This window comes from Chiloscyllium punctatum, chromosome 25 (assembly GCF_047496795.1).
Source record: "Chiloscyllium punctatum isolate Juve2018m chromosome 25, sChiPun1.3, whole genome shotgun sequence".
Lineage (NCBI taxonomy): Eukaryota > Metazoa > Chordata > Chondrichthyes > Orectolobiformes > Hemiscylliidae > Chiloscyllium > Chiloscyllium punctatum.
This window is the reverse complement of record NC_092763.1, coordinates 55,697,570-55,713,550: the sequence shown is the minus strand read 5'-3', so window position 1 is coordinate 55,713,550 and position 15,981 is coordinate 55,697,570. Positions and strand designations below refer to the sequence as shown.

Sequence of the window (15,981 nt, the reverse complement as noted above, 5' to 3'; positions counted from 1 at the left end):
TGTGCTAATCAGATATCATTTTCCTTGAGAATGAAGATTTACCTGATACAATCATGTCTGGCATTCAGAGGATGCAGGAAGATACTGGAGCAATTAAGAGAGTCTTTGACATTGGCAACGCTGTACTTATTCCATGCCCAGCTTCTTCCAGAGCTACTGTTAGTCCTTTTATGCAACAGCAGAAGTATCAAGCAGACAGCTGCCCCTCCATCCCATTATATTTTTCTCCTTTGTTGATATCATCCATTGATACCATGTATACTTGAATAATAATCAAATGTTTTTGACTATTTGTAAGGTTAAATTTATGGGGTCGACTATTACATGGCTACTGCTTTTGAGGGGCTGAAATTCATGCCTGTCAAAATTCATACCATATCATTAGCAGAAGCCCAATTGATCTCTAAATGAATAAAGAAAAAAACAACAAATTATGGTAGTTCTGAAAACCCAAGTTGGAACTCAACAGCTAGTGGATTAGAAGACTGGGAGCGGAGCAGAACAACCGGCAGACTGGAAACTGGAGCGGGATGTTGATGGCTGGTACACTGACTCATAAACATTGATCTGTTCTCTGTGAAGAACTAGGGTTGACTCTTATACAAGGTATATGGAAAATTCCAAATGATTTGGCCAAAAATAGGGGGTCGACTTTTACATGAAATCGACTATTACTTGAGTATATATGATATTTACAATTTCAATCCAGACTCTTTCAACTGCTCCTTATCTCACCCTAGTTGATTTGAGGCATTGCAGACTGGAGTCACATAACCTGCACATTTCTCAGCATTTCAGTTAGTCAACTCTATTATTAAGACTGGGTCACCACTTGGAAACAATAGTGGAAGAATGTTTCACCTAATCTCAGTTGCAGTGATAAAATATTGTTCAGGAGCATAACACCCAAAATACGTAATCATATAGAATGCGCATTTGTGAACCAATGGTATAAAATAGTCAATAATTATCATTGCATCCCATAGACAGTTATGAAATTAATAAGGAGGGTTGATTTTCTTTGTCTTATTAAAAATCTCCCACAGGTTATTAGCTTTGGCATTTCTTCACCACTATTTCACTCTCTATTAAGACACTGCTTAAAACTCTTAGGTGGACATTAAAGATCTTATGATTTTATTCTGAAAATGAATAATTTTCCCTGCTTTACTGTGAGGATCTAACAAGGTAGGTTTCATTCTGGGATCTGACTTGTTGAGTATTAACATCAGCCGAGGTCATATTGCATTCGGATCTTCTCTCTCACTAAACTAAAAACAAATTGGGATGGAATCTTATAGGGGTCTGAGCAATGTGGCTATGGTGAGATGTGCAACAGACTTGAGAGGTGGGTGCAATGGTAATAATGGAGTGGGTGAGAGATAGTTGGGAGCAGAGCATGGCACTTGCCCTAATGGAGTGGAGAATCGATAGATTCCCACTTGATGGCGAGTTCCTCCAAGAATAGCATGTGGTAAGATGTGTTGATCACTGATGTGATACCTACTATAGGGACTGGAATGGCAAATAGTGTGGCGAGATTGGTAAGATTTGATGAGAAAACTCACAGCCTCATGACGAGATGACTCTCCACCAAACTCAACTTGACTTACACTTAGCCAAAATACCAGTAGACTGAACACCATCATTTATGTTTATTATGAAGAAAAATGGTTAAAATTTATGCATATGTTTGATGTTAAACTTTTCATTTATTTCAGAGCTAACAAGCCTGGTCAAATCATAAAGACATTTAACATACATTGATACATTCCTAATGTGTATATAACGCACAATTTAAATCTGTATAATTGTTTATTTAAATATAACCTTAAACATATCTTTAATGTTTAAACAGTGGCCTCAATTTTCCATTTTTCACTGGGTTGGGACTAACTCGTCCTGGATTAGTGATGCTGGAAGAGCACAGCAGTTCAGGCAGCATCCAACGAGCAGCAAAATCGACGTTTTGGGCAAAAGCCTTTTGCCCGAAACGTCGATTTCGCTTCTCGTTGGATGCTGCCTGAACTGCTGTGCTCTTCCAGCACCACTAATCCAGTATTTGGTTTTCAGCATCTGCAGTCATTGTTTTTACCTTACTAACTCATCCTCCCCACTGATGAGAAAACTTACCAATTTGAGTTCCAATCAGCATCGGTAAGGTGGCTCAGTGGTTAGCACTGCTGCCTCACAGCACCAGAGTCCCAGGTTTGATTCCGGCTTTGGGCGACTGTCTGTGTGGAGTTTGCACATTCTCCCTGTGTCTGCGTGGGTTTTCTCTGGGTGCTCTGGTTTCCTCCCACAATCCAAAGATGTGCAGCTCAGGTGAATTGGTCATGGTAAATTGCCCGTAGTGTTAGGTGCATTAGTTAGAGGGAAATGGCTCTAGGTGGTTGCTCTTCAGAGGATCGTGTGGACTGGTTGGGCTGAAGGGCCTGTTTCCACACTGTAAGGAATCTAATCTAATCACGTTAAGAGTTGATTGACAAGGTTCTTCGTAAATTGTAGAACTTGATTAATTCTGGTGATCAATGGTGGCCCGTGAACCTTTCCAACCCCATCATCACCCAATCATGCATCCACATCCCTCACTCTCCCATACCCACTCATCTCATATTTACAAAGTGCAGAAATCATACACCTTATAACAACATCATAATGTCTTTGGAATAAACAGTCATGCAAAAACTATTTGACAAAGAGATAGTTCTGTTAAGAGATCATAGCATTATTAAAGTAATAAAACTAAAGTCACAGTCCTCTTGACTATTGTATCAAAAACCTGGACTGAGCCAAATTTATTAATCAGTTTGCAATTCAGCCAAGCCTTCATAATGAGATTCTAAGACATCGAGTATAAGCTCTGAAGTCGTTTAAAGAGCTCAACTATCTGTCACGATTTGAAATAGTCTAACAGATTTCAGAGTTGCAATTCAATTAAAAGATTGAAACAAAGGAGGAGATTAACATGAATTTCAGTTATATTAAATGCAAAATTACACTTGATTCATTGGATAATGTAGTATCATACATCTGAAAACTCTTCCACCTTCAAAACTCTGGACATTTTAAAGGCTATTCATTTTTAAGAACAAAGTCCTTTGATCAATCCCTATATTTAAACTATTTGAAGCTCATCACATAGCTTTTTATTATGACATGTGAGGTTAGTAACATGTCATAGAGTCATAGAGATGTACAGCATGGAAACAGACCCTTCAGTCCAACCCGTCCATGCCGACCAGATATCCCAATCCAATCTCGCCCCACCAGCCAGCACCCGGCCCATATCCCTCCAAACCCTTCCTATTCATATACCCATCCAAATGCCTCTTAAATGTTGCAATTGTACCAGCCTCCACCACATCCTCTGGCAGCTCTTTCCATACACGTACCACCCTCTGCGTGAAAACGTTGCCTCTTAGGTCTCTTTTATATCTTTCCCCCTCACCCTAAACCTATGCCCTCTAGTTCTGGACTCCCGACCCCAGGGAAAAGACTTTGCCTATTTACCCTATCCATGCCCCTCATAATTTTGTAAACCTCTATAAGGTCACCCCTCAGCCCCCGACGCTCCAGGGAAAACAGCCCCAGCCTGTTCAGCCGCTCCCTGTAGCTCAAATCCTCCAACTCTGGCAACATCCTTGTAAATCTTTTCTGAACCCTTTCAAGTTTCGCAACATCTTTCCGATAGGAAGGAGACCAGAATTGCATGCAATATTCCAACAATGGCCTAACCAATGTCCTGTACAGCCGTAACATGACCTCTCAACTCCTGTACTCAATACTCTGACCAATAAAGGAAAGCATACCAAATGCCTTCTTCACTATCCTATCTACCTGTGACTCCACTTTCAAGGAGTTATGAACCTGCACTCCAAGGTCTCTTTGTTCAGCTACACTCCCTAGGACCTTACCATTAAGTGTATAAGTCCTGCTAAGATTTGCTTTCCCAAAATGCAGCACCTCACATTTATCTGAATTAAACTCCATCTGCCACTTCTCAGTCCACTAGCCCATCTGGTCCAGATCCTGTTGTAATTTGAAGTAACCCTCTTCACTGTCCACTACACCTCCAATTTTGATGTCATCTGCAAACTTACTAACTGTACCTCTTATGCTCGCATCCAAATCATTTATGTAAATGACAAAAAGTAGAGGGCCCAGCACCGATCCTTGTAGCACTCCACTGGTCACAGGCCTCCTGTCTGAAAAACAACCCTCCACCACCCTCTGTCTTCTACCTTTGAGCCAGTTCTGTATCCAAATGGCTAGTTCTCCCTGGATTCCATGAGATCTAACCTTGCTAATCAGTCTCCCATGGGGAACCTTGTCAAACGTTTTACTGAAGTCCATATCAACCATATCTCCTGCTCTGCCCTCATCAAACTTGCACTTGTTTACATTGAACTCCATCTGTTACTCTTTTGTCCATTTACTTAGTCTATCAAGGTTGATATTGTATTGTGTAAATCTATTTCCTATCTGCTACTTAATCATGACTTTTATATAATTATTTTCAACATTTTGAGCCAAATTTTCTTCAAGCTAAACATTTAGTGGCTTATGCTGTTAGACTTGCCCTTGCAAGATTAATTACAACTTTCCATATGCATGGTATAGACAACAAGACATTAGAATCATAGAGTCAAGAGATGTACAGCACAGAAACAGACCCTTTGGTCCAACGCATCCATGCCGACCAGATATCCCAATCCAATCTAGTCCCACCTGCCAGCATCCGACCCATATCCCTCCAAATAGACCCATCCAAATGCCTTTTTAAAGTTGCAATTGTACCAGCTTCCATCACTTCCTCTGGCAGTTCATTCCATACACGTATCACCCTGTGTGTGAAAAAGTTGCCCATTAGGTCTCCTTTATATCTTTCCCCTCTCACCCTAAACCTATGCCCTCTAGTTCTGGACTCCCCCACCCCAGGGAAAAAATTCTTTGTCTATTTATCCTATCTGTAGAAGAAAGTCTGAAGATAATTCTGTATTAATCTGGCCATGAGGCACACTGGATGTACCAAAGACACTCCCATCAATTCTGTTAGGGATAGATGTACAATGAAAATTGTCTTGAAGTGACCTAAAGCTATCCATAAGTTGTTATTTTATTTGGAAAATAAAAACTTTTTATAACATTTTGTTGATGCCCACTGCAGTATAATGAACAATTCTTTTTAAATAAAATGCTGTTGACAATTCATATTCATTCTCAAGAGAAAGATGGCTGCACAAAATGTCTCACAGATCTTTTTACCTTCCCCTCTGTAGTTTCACAGGTTTGTTTAAATATTTGCAAAACTGATATCATACATGTGAAAAATCATATGATATCCCAGGTGTGGATTGTTCTTCAGTGTTGCAGAGCTGAAAGGTTTCTCACCTGAACCAGTCCAAATTAAATATTCGTGGATCCATAAATGGTATCAAGCCAATGTGTTTGCGTCACTTCAGAATAGCCCCAGTTTTGTCTGGTCGGTATCATTTATATCTACAACACAAATAAAGTACCTTCTCAACATTCACTGCACATTCAACAGTGAGGCAGACAACAAATTGTCATTTTCACAATGGGAAATGTGGAGCATTACAACTTGGATAGGAACTTGGACATCGGTAGTTATCTCATATGTGCCCCTTCCATTAAACTGCTGTACATTTTATGCATTTGTAAGGTGAACTCTAGCATTATTCTGATAGTAAATCTGGCCAAATAAAGTTATGTCAAAATAGTCTACCACATAATTTCACAGTCAATCACTAAAGTGTCACCACTAACATCACACAGTGTGATGTGAACCCATAAATTTTTGGTTTCAGTCTTTACTTTATATTCTCTTCCTGAGAGCAGTGGGGCCAGATTGGTTAGTGATTGGCTGCAATGTGACCTGAAGAGGTCAGCCGAAGGAGCTCCATCTTCAGGCCTCACCTTCATAAACGTGGTGAACTGCTGACAACCATTGGAGCATGGTTGTTTGGGAAGAGGAGAGAAAAGGTAGAAAATTGGTTGGAGTGGACTTGCAGGAGCCCTAAGTAATCCGTGGAGCAGGGAACAGTGTTTGACTTCTAGCTTCACATAAAAATAGGTTAATCAAGAATGGCTTGTTTTATTGGAGGTGATCTCCGGCTCTTCAAGAATTGCTGGTTAGGCTGCTTTATAATCCAAAGATGCTGACTAATTTAATAGAAGCATACCAAATGACCCACCACACGATTCAGGGAGTTGCCAAGGTTTTCTGAACATCCACCAACTCAAAAATAGAGCTGCTGAGCATTTTGCCTCAATTTTCCTACAGATGCTTTATTGCTTTTTCGTCTAATTATGATGCCTAACTGTTGAACACTTAGGCTGGAAACTGAGATGAATTTTAGTTGAAATCTTGTAATGTTTTCATACGTACAAAAAATAATTGCAGTGCATTTTATTCTCAAAACCCCTTGGTGCCAGCTTGCCAATTTTCAGCAGAGCAGAACAGCATAAGGATCAGACCAGCTAATTAAAAAATGCTCCAACAGGGGAATCTAACCCACCTGTCAATCAATTTAGCACCTGACTGAGCTTAAATACCCCACTGAGGAAACAAAGCTTGTCCACATGCTGAAGACACCAGCTGATTACAAAGAGTAGTACATTTTCTGAGAGTATTTTAAAATCTGCACATGATCAATTACTTTGAACATGTTGTGTGCTGGCACAGCTAGTTTTCGACAACAGTGTTCTTTTAAAAAGTACTTTCTAATTGACTGACTTCATACCGGCTTTCTGCCACAGAGTGCTTAAAATGCTCTATGCACGCAGGTCACATAAGCATAGGCAATTTAGAATGCCTGGGAGGCATCATAGTGGGTGATGGGCACATGCAGTTTTGAATCTGTTACAAAACTCACTTTTTGATGTTGCCAATGTTTACTGCTGTGAGAAAATAGTTTCATAAAATTGCCTCTTCTGTCTCTGACTTCGTAAAATGATGAATAGAACTTCATTTGAAACATTTTTGAATTAGTTCCTATTTATGACAGTAGTGTATCATTAGAATCCCCAAATTATTGGGTGAATTGATTTTAAAGGTTGTTCAAGTGCTCCAAATTTTTTATGAGCGTTAAAGTTGTGCTTATATATTCAAATGAAAACCAACAAAATTAACAACTGTAGAGTTCAGAAAATTCTGATGACTTACTTAAAGCTGTGCATCTGATCATGGATTCTTCGGTACCTCAATGTCAAAAGGGGGTCAGAACTTTGCCTCTGTGGGACACCATTGTCAGGATGTGATTTTTCTCTTCAAAAATGATAAATTACTGTCGAGAAAGTGAAACTACTGTTCAATGATGACTGATGAACTAACAAAACTAGAGGACCAATGTTAGCCGCTCAGTATTTAGAAAAGAATTATTTGCCTTTTCAAGTCAGCAATAAACAGTAAACTGCTCTTTCTACATTTATTAAAAGTTAGAAATAAAATGGAACCAGCAGCATTGGTGGTGAGATCCTACAATCTGAAGCCAAGTGCCTCAAAGCCTTTTTAAAGCTCTGGCTTCATGATCTGCTTCTGGGAGGCAGACATGCAGGCAGCTGCACTGTTCTCTTGTCTTTCTAGGCATCTAGAGAACTGTACCTCCTTCCCCACTGAATCCTTGGAAAATTTTAGTCGCCCTCTGGCAATAGGCTTTCCAAAAGTCTGAATTGGCTGCCTGACTCTTGTGAATAAATGGGACCGTCTTTTCATCTTACCTCTATGAAGTGGAATGGTTTCAGGAAACTGGGAGAACTGCAGCCGATGCGAAGAAGGCATCGATTTGCTTTATTGCTCATCCTCATCCTTGCCTAAAAACTCAGTCCTTTGTACCACTGAAGACAGGTAACATTTAAGAGCATCTTAACAGTGATAAATGGACAAAGGAGATTGCTGAAGTACAATGGCTGTGAAACCTTCATGACTACTGTTCAGTAGCTGCCAGATTAAGAAAGCTAAATTAACTAGTGTAAATGTTTTAAAGCAGGCTAAGTTTGAGATCAAGTACTTACCAAGGGAATAAAAGTGCAAGATTTTGTGATGTTGAACAAGGAAAAATAGTCATTACTGTACAAAGCTACAGCAATATTACAATCTATTACATGTGAACATATTTGTATACATCCAGAATTAATATGAGGTAAGTATAGATAACAGATAAACTTCGCTTAAACACTCCACAGAGTGCAGATCATATCAATTTGCAAAAGCAGTCAAGACAGACCCTATGGATTTTCAGCAGTTGCACAACCCATTGTTACCTCCTCTCCATGCATTAGTGACACTGTGGGTCATAAATCTCAATTAAACGTTAGAAGAAATTTCAATTCTTTATTTTTGATGACATAGCTGTAGTACTCCCCCTAAACATTATTTCATACAGACTGACTCAGTGACTGCTTACATATTTCTAATTCATGCCCCTTTCCTGGAACTGTGTTCCCTTGGATTCTGGATTCAATGTCTGTTTATGAGCACAATTTCAGTTAACCTGCAGCAATATGTTCACTGTGTTGGTACTGCTGCTGGGTTTCTCGAAGCTCCAAAGTTACTTAACTGCACCAAGCAAATATTGCTTGTGGGCTCTCTTCACCCTCAGCTATCAACTACACTGACTATTAAATGGTTCACAGGCCTCTTACAAGCCTCAAGGCTCACAGCACTTTTCAAAGACCTAACCCCAACACTATGCTGCATTTACTGGCTATCTAGACCCCTCTGGACCTATCAATGGTTCATTGGACTTCTTTCTGAACCCCCAACTACACAGTACCAGTGGACTGTCAGTTACTCTCTTCACAGCACAGCTAACACCTTTCCTGCATGGAACATTTTTCTGCACTACTGTTGAAAAATGTTGTAACAAGATGTACCGTTATTTCTAATTTTCATAGATTGCTGGCTTACACAGTACAAATGGACACAGAAATGGATTCAGTCAAAAAATGAAACAGCAAGCAATCACAGATGCTCTTTTTTGGGAATTCAATTAAATTAGTAGCATTGGGAAACAGCTAAACTTCAGACCATTTTAACTTTTATGTTGAAATTCTCAATTTAATTCAAGGTGGGTTCTGCATTCTGCTGTTTTGAGTATAACAAGTTTAATGAGGTCAGACCGCTGGACCTCGTAAAATATGAGTTCTCTGATTGGGGCTGTTAATCTGGTTCAATAAGGGAGCCCTGGCTGACAGATATAAACTTGAGTGTCAGATGTTCTGTTTATTCTGACAGCTGACTCTGAGGGAGCCAGATCAGTGTCACTTTCCACATGTAAGTGATGGATGATTTGGTGAAGGTATGCCAGTCTCTGTGGAGTTATTTCATTGAGCATTGTGTCTATTTTATAAGAACATAAGAAATAGAATCAGAGTAGATTCTATCCACAAATTTGCAGCTCGATGAAGAGTTATCTAGACACTGAATGTTAGCTTGCTATCTCTCCATTGTTGCTGTAATCACCAGTATTTGTTGTTTTCAGGACAGATTCCAGCATCTGTGGTAATTTGCTCCTATCAATTTAACCATAGCTGATCCAATCGAGCTGATAAGTTGCAGGTTAGGTGGGAACTAAATCATGTAAGATTGAAGCATTTCAATTAGAAACACTCATACATTACTTTAGTTCCCAGTTCTATAAATAAGAATATATATACAAAAATAAGCGCAGTCTTATTTCCATTTGCCTGCCTGACCCCATAAACATTTATTCCCTTGTTATTCAAAAATTTCTAACTCATCCTTAAAAATATTCAAAGACTCAGCCTCCAGTGTTTGTTAGGAAAGAGAATTCCAAACACTAATGACCCTCTGACGTTCATTTCTTGCCAAATTAAACAGTCACTATTACAATCATTAACTTGAGTTCTGAATCAGTAACTTTATCCTTTGCTGAATACTCAGAATCATTGATGGATTTGGAAATTTCCTCTGATGCACATTCCAAATGTCCATTCCAAGAAATTGCAGCCAATTTCACTGCTAATTACTCTATCATTTGTGTTTAGTACTCACTCATTATCACCTTATTAATGTGCTTATGTTCTGCATTGTGCAGTATGAGCACTGTCTCTGAGCATCATCTGTGTTGCACACCACTCTTGTACCACTGCACATCACGAAAGAATTTAGCCCCTGAGCTTCAATGCGCTTCATTGTTGTTGATTTTGACAGGAGAGCACTCCACTTTTAACTGATCTAACTGCCACTGCCAGGAAGACTGTCTTTCCCTTTGATCTTATCTAGAATCCTGTTTTCAAATAAACCAATCAACATTTTAAGAACAGAATAAAACATATTAAGCAGCGAATAACTCACTTCTCCATAATATAGAATGTTCACTGAGCACCTTCAATCTTCCCAAAAGTTAAGGCAAACTATGGATGCTGGAAACAGAAATAACAGCAAGTATTGAAGAAACACAATGGACCTAACAGACTCTGTGGAGAGAGAAATAGACTGAATGATTAGATTCCCTACAGTGTGGAAACAGGTCATTTGGCCCAACAAGTGCACACCGACCCTCCGAAGAGTAACTCACTCAGACTCATTTCCCTCTGACTAATGCACCTAACACTATGAGTCTGAAGAATCATTGTACTCTAAACATTAGCTCTGTTTCTCTCTGTATTACTTATTACCTTGTTCTGAACTCTTCACCACAGTACACACATTTTCTGTATTAATTTAATCTTGAAGTCTAATAAATCAATTTAGCTACCAACAATCCAACTTCCTTATATTTTTCAGAAAGACTGTCACCGGCCTCACAATGTAAATTTTGCTATCTCTTCACAGATTCGAGCAGTACTGCTGAGTTTTGCAAGCAATTTCTGCTTTTTTTCCCAGATCTCAAACATTTGCAGTTCCTTATTTTATCCTGACATTTTTTCTTTAGTTTGCATTCTAAAATTGTCATCTTTGCTGGCTACTCTACTTTCAAGTGTAACATTATTTGCAAAACAACAATTCTGAGATTTTGAACTCTGCTATAGTAAATGCACAGAACAAGTGAGTATAAAAGGAAGGAACTGGTAAGTGGATATTCAAATTCATTCATCTGTTTGTATTTGCTGCCAATTAAGTGTTTATTTGATGTTTCATCACTATTTTAGTCTAAACACTGTCAATTATGTACAAAGTTCAAGAAACAGTAAATCGATCAATGACAAGTTTATCGGTTTTCAATCTAATTGGCTGAAGGATAAATGTCAATTGCGGTAGATGGAACTCTTCATGTCATTGAATATTAACATGGAATCAAAGAGTTCTTGTGGTGCAGTAATAGTGTACCTTTGAACTGGGAGACCAGGGTTCAAGTCCCACCTACTCCAGTGATGTGTAATAACATTGCTAACAGGTTGATTAGAAAATGGGTTAAAAAAATGGAATTATTACACTCAATGGCTCTGTTTAACTTTTTATTTGGATGTGTAGCATTCTCTGGGTAAAGTGTAGAAGTGTCAACTTTGATCATGTTCTATCTAAAGTGGGAGACTCATTCCAATGCATGCTGATTCAAACAAGAGTGTTAGTGCTTAGAGGCAAGACCATCAAGGTCTTGTATGTTGCCTCAGTCTTCACTTGAGCTGCAGTATGACCAATATATTGGTAAGCCAAATAATTAAGTCAGCAAAGATATATTTGAATTTAATAGTGTAGATGAGGAAACTAATAAATTGAATAAAGAAGACAAGGTAAGAGAGCAATATAGCAATAACGGAAATGATAAACAGGTGATGGAAGAGACAGAATGTATCAACTTAAGAGTGCTCTAGCAAATAAGCCTATAAGTGGTGATAACAGAAAAAAAGGCAGAACAAAAGGTTTGCTATCCAAATCATTCATAATAAAGCATGTGAACTGATATTTCAAAAAAGCTTATAGAGTCATGATACTGTGATGAAAGGTGTATGATTTATACATATTTTACAATTTGGATTTGGGCTAGTGGCACGTGGGCTTTGGTCTATGTGTCTGAAAGGGTTAAATTTCTATTGCTATGGTAATATCTTTTTAAAAAGCGAAGGGAAAGAGAGATCCTCCTCTGCATTGGAATTTTGTTTCCATTGGCAGAGTTTCTACAAGCAAACAGTTGTGCATCAGACTTTCAGTTTGGAAAATGGGAGACTGTTTCTTTTTCTTTTGTTTACAGGAAACACTCATAACTTTGAAAAAAGCATTTTGGATTTCACTTTAACAGTTTCACAGAACCTTGGCTGAAGTTGGATGTGTGAAACAGTTCCCCTCAATGAAAAGAGATGGTTTACAACTGCAAAGAAAAGGTTACCTTAGTGTAAGGAGGTCAGTTCTAGATGAAGCATTTGTGTAAAGACCAGAAGGAGCTATTGAAGCTGTACAAGTCCGTGCTCAGTTACATGAAGGCTCAAAGATAAGGTGATCAGATTCTCCAAACCAGGAATTGAAACCACTTCAGTGGAGGAGAAGCTTCTGGAAACCATTATTGGGATAGAATTAATTGCCACATGGAAAAAGATGTGTTGATTAGAAACGGTTGTTATGGATTTTTAAAGGGGAAATGTTTTTGAATTTTTGAAGTGTTAACAGAGGGGCTTTATTAGGGTAATTTGTTGATGTGGTGAATGTAGACTTTGGAAAAGGTTTGATACCATTCCATGTAACAGACCTGTGAGGTAAGTTATAAGTTATGGGATGAAAGGGTCAGTAAAAGTATGGATATAAGCTGAGTGATGGTCGATGGATATTTTTTGAGTCAGACGAAGGTTTGCAGCGGTGTTTGTAAGGATTATTTTAACTGGGAATGTTAGATTGAAGACATCATGAATGAGCCACAGCTGTCAGAAGGAGTGTAGAGAACTGAGAATTTGTGTACAGAGGTAGGTGTGATTGGACCAAAAAGAATAGATTTTGAATACAGCAGATGAGGTTTACAGTTTGATGCTTATGTAGCAAGTGAATATGTTATGTTACATCGAGAAGACCAAGAGTCTTGTTTGCTGAGAAGTAAAGGCATATATAAACAAAATGTTCAGTGTGAAGCAAGACTTCCAGTTCAAGGGATAGATTTGTAATGCAAATACTGTCAGCAACACTATATGAAAATGTATAACCAAGTGTGGGGGTGAACTCTGTACCTTTGATCCTGAAGGACAGTGGTTCAACTGAAAACATCATGGTGCCTGTATGATTATCAACTGTCTCAAAATGCTGCTGACATCCAGTTCTACAAAAGCTGTTTGCTAGAACAATGTGTATGGTACAGTTCCTATTGAAAAATGACAGATTAATGTACAAGATACAGGATCAAACAATGCTTGCTAGATCATACATGTTCAGCATTTAAGCACAGTTTGTACTGTTCAAAGCAATTGTTCAAATACACTTGTCTGAGATATCCTCAGTACCAAGTGGAAGACTGAATAATGAGCTTTTGACAATATCATCCAATACATTCATTACTCTGAATTCAATTTCTCTATTGAAGTATCAGATGAAACACTAAAGACTGATCTGCCCTTACTTGAAGATTTTGGATGAAAGGGAACAAGATGTTTGTCTCTCCAAATTCTTCGATTAGATTGTTGACTTTGACAGAACACAAACCACATTGGCTTGTCTCACTCTGCATGGGCTAGGTGCCAGATGATGATGGACAAATAGTCTGGTGAGGAGATAGCAATGAAGTCTTGACTGGTACGCCAAGATTCACATGTTTAGAAGCATATTGTCAGTGACTTGGCTGCAACTGGTCCCCTAAGCAACTTGGTGCTTGAAGAATGGTGTCAACGTAAGGTGACCAATCAATACTGAGCCAGAGTGCAGCTGATTTTAATGAGATGTCAGCAGGTTACCAATCCATTTAGAGGAGTGGCTGTGATCTTATCATTATTATCACCATTCAAGATAGCAGTTTTCTTAAAGGATGTAGACATGTATTAGTGGTCATGGTCTCCCAGGCATTTATACTTACTGTGAAATGCTTATCTGCCTAACCTGTTTGTTGACATAATGTGTCTGATTTATTCCTTTTCATCCAAAATCTTTAAATATGGGAAAGTCTATCTTTGGTGTTTCATGCTGTGTGATGAAGGGGTAGAGCTATGGAATCTGACCTTGTTAGGTCAAAGTGAAATGGTCTGCTGCTCCTAGAAGAAGGAGTTAGCAGCATGGAGAACCAGGGCATTGACAGTTCTGCAAATTTTACCTACTGTCAAGTCCAAGGCTGGTAGATTACTGGCCTGATGGATGCCAGGGTGCATGACCTAAACACAGTGCCATGCATCTGCTTGAATTGAAGTGGTCGGTAGGGTGACTGAGACTTATTCAAAGTAGAACCCAATATATTTTTGAGTGAGGTTTACATCTCCTCATCCTTATCCAGTGGTTGACCATAATAACTGAGCCCACCATTTTGCAAGAGATTATCTTTAAAGAAATCCATTCAATATTGATACAGGCACTATACCCCTCTCATCAGACTGCAATGTGAAATCATCCAGTCCTGAAATGACGTGAGCACCTCATTGTAAAAGCCATAATGTAGGCAGATGGTCTGATTGAACCTAGTGATGCTGATGTTTTGCCAATGGAGTTGCGTGAAATAACAAAGTAATTCAGCTCTTGGATCTAGTTGAATAAGTTTACTTTTTTTTTTAAATGCGGTGAGCCTAGGAAATGTTCCAATGTCTCCTGGGTCTCTGAAGCCACAGAAAGTGTGGTCCTTGGTTCTCTTATCCCATGTGAAACTATCAGAGGAAAGGGGAAACATTGGGATCAAGTGTCAAAGTATAAATGAGATTTTGATGCCAATTCTCAAATTAGTCGACCATTTCAATCATTCCTAAGCGCCATTATTTTGGTGCCCATGCATGGTTGCCATAGTTTCCAATGTTATGATAAAACAATATTGTGGACTAACTGGAGGTTGAAATTCGAGCATAAGTGACAAATAAGCTCACCAATTTATTTTTAGGAGGAGGGGAAAGGCCATTCTGACACTGCAGTAGGCTGTGTTTATGCCCAGACTGGTACAGACAACGGATACCCAAGTAGTTTTGAGGTGAAAAAGTCAAACTTTAATGCAGCCAGCAGTAAAAGTAATGAGACAGGATGGCTGTATCTATGAGGGAAATCTGGGCTCCCAGCCACTAGAGAGTGATAACCTATAATGGTGATGGGAATACGTGGGAATGAGAGAAAATAAAACTGGTGGAAACAACTGCATTCCAATACAATTTAAACCCAGATTGATATTTAATTCCGTTGTCAGTCTGTATATTAAACTATATTTAGTTCTGTTGTCAGTCTGTATATTAAACTATATTTAGTTCTGTTGTCAGTCTGTATATTAAACTATATTTAGTTCTGTTGTCAGTCTGTATATTAAACTATATTTAGTTCTGTTGTCAGTCTGTATATTAAACTATATTTAGTTCTGTTGTCAGTCTGTATATTAAACTATATTTAGTTCTGTTGTCAGTCTGTATATTAAACTATATTTAGTTCTGTTGTCAGTCTGTATATTAAACTATATTTAGTTCTGTTGTCAGTCTGTATATTAAACTATATTTAGTTCTGTTGTCAGTTGCCTGTGGAGCACTGACCTAATGATCAGTGAACATGATAAAATTACAGAGGGAGGAATGCAGACTGCAACTCCTTATACCTGAATTTTACTGGTCGTGAATGACAGGAGTGGAGATGTGGTAAAATGACTGGAAACTGGGAGAGGGTGGTTTCTCATGTAGTTCTGTTGCCAGATTAGTTTCCTAACAATGGCAATGGTAGCAGCCATGCTCAAACATAAACTTGACAATAGATTGTGCTGTTATGAGCAAATTAAGGATAGTTTCCCTATTTCTCCATTAACAATGCGTGCTCACTCATTCCTTTACCACAATGGTAGACACCACCTTGGTGGAAGCAACCTCCTTAGGGAGGAGCTAATCAGAGTAAGAGACTTCATATCACAGTAA

The 15,981-nt window shown here is 38.7% G+C and overlaps 1 long non-coding RNA gene across 1 annotated transcript; it reads right to left on the bottom strand.

Moving 5' to 3' along the window:
- Nucleotides 1-3,235: 3,235 nt before the first annotated feature.
- On the bottom strand, nt 3,236-7,295 carry LOC140495959 (uncharacterized). The gene is made up of 3 exons (XR_011964132.1): nt 7,190-7,295; nt 5,395-5,502; nt 3,236-4,847 (listed from the first exon to the last, which is right to left on the bottom strand). It is a non-coding gene; the product is annotated as an uncharacterized lncRNA (long non-coding RNA).
- Between the last annotated feature and the right edge of the window lie 8,686 nt (nt 7,296-15,981).